Here is a 3,804-nt window from a genome sequence, read left to right on the forward strand (position 1 = left end):
TATAAGAACATAGGTACGTGCCAAATATTTTAGAACATCACTTTGTACCTCAAGTCAACCGCATTTTGATCACCAAGAATTAAGAACTACTATATATGTATGCTCAAAATGAATTGGTGACAACATCATAAAGTTTCATCTTGTTCATCACACTAATGAACTTTAGTTTGCCATTTCTTAAGCTTGGAAATGTTCGGAGACAATAGTACCAAGAATCTAAGGGTAAGCATAACATGTATGCTAAGTAACTATAATAAAAAAACCATGAATGATGAGTGTACCTAACTAAGCAACTGTCAAACTTTTAGTGGAAGACATACATATAGCTACAAAGTTGGAGACGTGTAATTCAGCTCAATTTCAGAAGTGCAGCCAAGTAAAAAGCATTTGGCACCGACATGGTGCAAATATTACAAATTAGAAATGACAAAGAGAGCTATCAAATAGGAACGCTTCTATGTCATGGTCCATTGCATACGAAAAACGGAAGTAGCTTCAGAAACTTACCGAGTTTAAAACAGTAATACTGTGCTTTGCTAGTTTCGGCTGCTTGTATTTTGAAAAAAAATTGTCAGCACAACACATAAGTTTGCTTCCTGTTCCGCCATCCTATATAAATCCAAAAACAGAAGGTGTTACAAAAATGACATATACTTTAGTTTATAACATAGAAAATTAAAGAACGAAAGAAGTGCACTTGCAAAAAAAGGCAATGCTCTATTATCAGCAATGGACTAACCATGTTCCCTTCTCTCTCTAGATATATTACCTAGAAAATGGTGTCGGATAGTTTGAAATGGAGTGGGGTACACATTATCAACAATTATGTCACATATATATATACAACAAAACTGCACTGCAGTTGTACACAAAAATCAAATGTAATCTTTCTATTTATATTTGAGCTATGCAGTGTTGTCCCGTCAGGTTTAGAATCTCATGAAGTTGTGATTTTAATGGTGAGCTAAATATCTAAGTCCAGAAACACAATTAATATATCCATATTTATAAGATAAACTATTCACAGCAAGAAAATGTATGACAAAAATTTTAAGAACCAAAAAGAGACATATCAGGTATTCCTTGTTACCGCATTCGTCATTATCTCAATGCCCTACTGATTAGAGAATTAGCAAAATGAAAATAATGTCTCAACATCCCTTTTCTAAATTTTCAAGAAGAAAAATCGATGTCCTCACCTGACTTGATTCCAGCGAGCTTGTTCAAGGCTGGCACTGTCTGCAATACCACGTAGGTGACACACCTGTGCTAGCTACTGCTTCACCGCCACTTCACATTCCACATGTTTCTTGGCAATAAACCTGCAGAGGATGAATGCAGCAAGGCTTGATGCATATGTTTCTTGGCAATAAGGCTTGATGCATATGTATCACATTTAGAGTAGACCGCATGTAATTGTAAACAAAAGATATAGTAGAAGGGAGCATCAGAATTAATACAATACTAATTTATCCTACAACGTCGGCCATTCCAAATCATGCATATATTCTATTCAATCTTATAGACCACAAAGAAGAATAGACCTGCAGAGGATGATTGCAGCGCTTGCCTCCTTCCTTGTTGTAGCTGACATGCCATCCTCGGACCTCGTTACAGGAGCAATAGAGCAACTCGGCTTCTGACGTGCATGCAACCTTAAGCTCGGGTGGCAGGGCATAGAAGCCATCCAAAAGCGTGGGAGGCTGTGTAGGATTCACCTAAGAATTGGGTTTGATTCCCTACATCACCATCTATCTTGTTGATGTGAGCCTCAGCGCCTCGAGTGTCCTTTGCAGCAGTGACAGTAGATCATGAATACGACCATGGACCTGTGATGTCTACTACACAACCTTCTTCTTGTAGATGTTGTTGGGCCTCCAAGTGCAGAGGTTTGTAGGACAGTAGCAAATTTTCCTCAAGTGGATGACCTAAGGTTTATCAATCCGTGGGAGGCATAGGATGAAGACGGTCTCTCTCAAGCAACACTGCAACAAAATAACAAAGAGTCTCTTGTGTCCCCAACACACCCAATACAATGGTAAATTGTATAGGTGCACTAGTTCAGCGAAGAGATGGTGATACAAGTGCAATATGGATGGTAGATATAGGTTTTTGTAATCTGAAAATATAAAAACAGCAAGGTAACTAATGATAAAAGTGAGCACAAACGGTATTACAATGTGTTGAAATAAGGCCTAGGGTTCATACTTTCACTAGTTGCAAGTTCTCTCAACAATAATAACATAATTGGATCATATAACTATCCCTCAACATGCAACAAAGAGTCACTCCAAACTCACTAACAGAAGAGAACAAACGAAGAGATTATGGTAGGGTACGAAACCACCTCAAAGTTATCCTTTCTGATCTATCTATTCAAGAGTCCGTAGTAAAATAACACGAAGCTATTCTTTCCATTCAATCTATCATAGAGTTCGTACTAAAATAACACCTTAAGACACAAATCAACCAAAACCCTAATGTCACCTAGATACTCCAATGTCACCTCAAGTATCCATGGGTATGATTATACAATATGCATCACATAATCTCAGATTCATCTATTCAAACCAACACAATGTACTTCAAAGAGTGCCCCAAATTTTCTACCGGAGAGTCAAGATGAAAACATGTGTCGACCCCTATGCGTAGGTTCATGGGCGGAACCCGCAAGTTGATCACCAAAACATACATCAAGTGGATCGATAGAATACCCTATTGTCACCACGGGTATCCCACGCAAGACATACATCAAGTGTTCTCAAATCCTTAAAGACTCAATCCGATAAGATAACTTCAAAGGGAAAAAGCAATCCATTACAAGAGAGTAGAGGGGGAGAAACATCATAAGATCCAACTATAATAGCAAAGCTCGCGATACATCAAGATCGTATCACCTCAAGAACACGAGAGAGAGAGATCAAACACATAGCTACTGGTACATACCCTCAGCTCCGAGGGTGAACTACTCCCTCCTCGTCATGGAGAGCACCGGGATGATGAAGATGGCCACCCGTGAGGGATCCCCCCCTCCGACAGGGTGCCGGAATAGGGCCCCGATTGGTTTTTGGTGGCTACAGAGGCTTGCGGCGGCAGAACTCCCGATCTATTCTGCTCCACGAAGTTTTTAGGGTATATGGATATATATAGGAGGAAGAAGTACGTCGTTGGATCTCCGGGCTGTCCACGAGGGAGGGGGGCGCGCCCAGGGGGGTGGGCGCGCCCCCACCCTCGTGGCCAGCCCAGGAATCTTCTGGTCCATCTCCAATACTCCGTGGGCTTCTTCTGGTCCAAAAATAAGTTTCGTGAAGTTTCGGGTCAATTGGACTCCGTTTGATTTTCCTTTTCTGCGATACTCTAAAACAAGGAAAAACAGAAAGTGGCACTGGGCTCTAGGTTAATAGGTTAGTCCCGAAAATCATATAAAATAGCATATAAATGCATATAAAACATCCAAGGTTGATAATATAATAGCATGGAACAATAAAAAATTATAGATACGTTGGAGACGTATCAGCATCCCCAAGCTTAATTCATGCTCGTCCTCAAGTAGGTGAATGATAAAAACAGAATTTTTGATGTGTAATGCTACCTAACATATTTATCCATGTAATTCTCTTTATTGGGGTGAGATTATTCAGATCCATAAGATTCAAGACAAAAGTTTAATATTAACATAAAAATAATAATACTTGAAGCATACTAACAAAGCAATCATGTCTTCTAAAAGTAACATGGCCAAATAAAGTTATCCCTACAAAATCATATAGTCTGGCTAAGCTCCATCTTCACCGCACAAAATAT

The sequence above is a fragment of the Triticum dicoccoides genome, chromosome 6A, assembly GCF_002162155.2.
Source record: "Triticum dicoccoides isolate Atlit2015 ecotype Zavitan chromosome 6A, WEW_v2.0, whole genome shotgun sequence".
NCBI lineage: Eukaryota > Viridiplantae > Streptophyta > Magnoliopsida > Poales > Poaceae > Triticum > Triticum dicoccoides.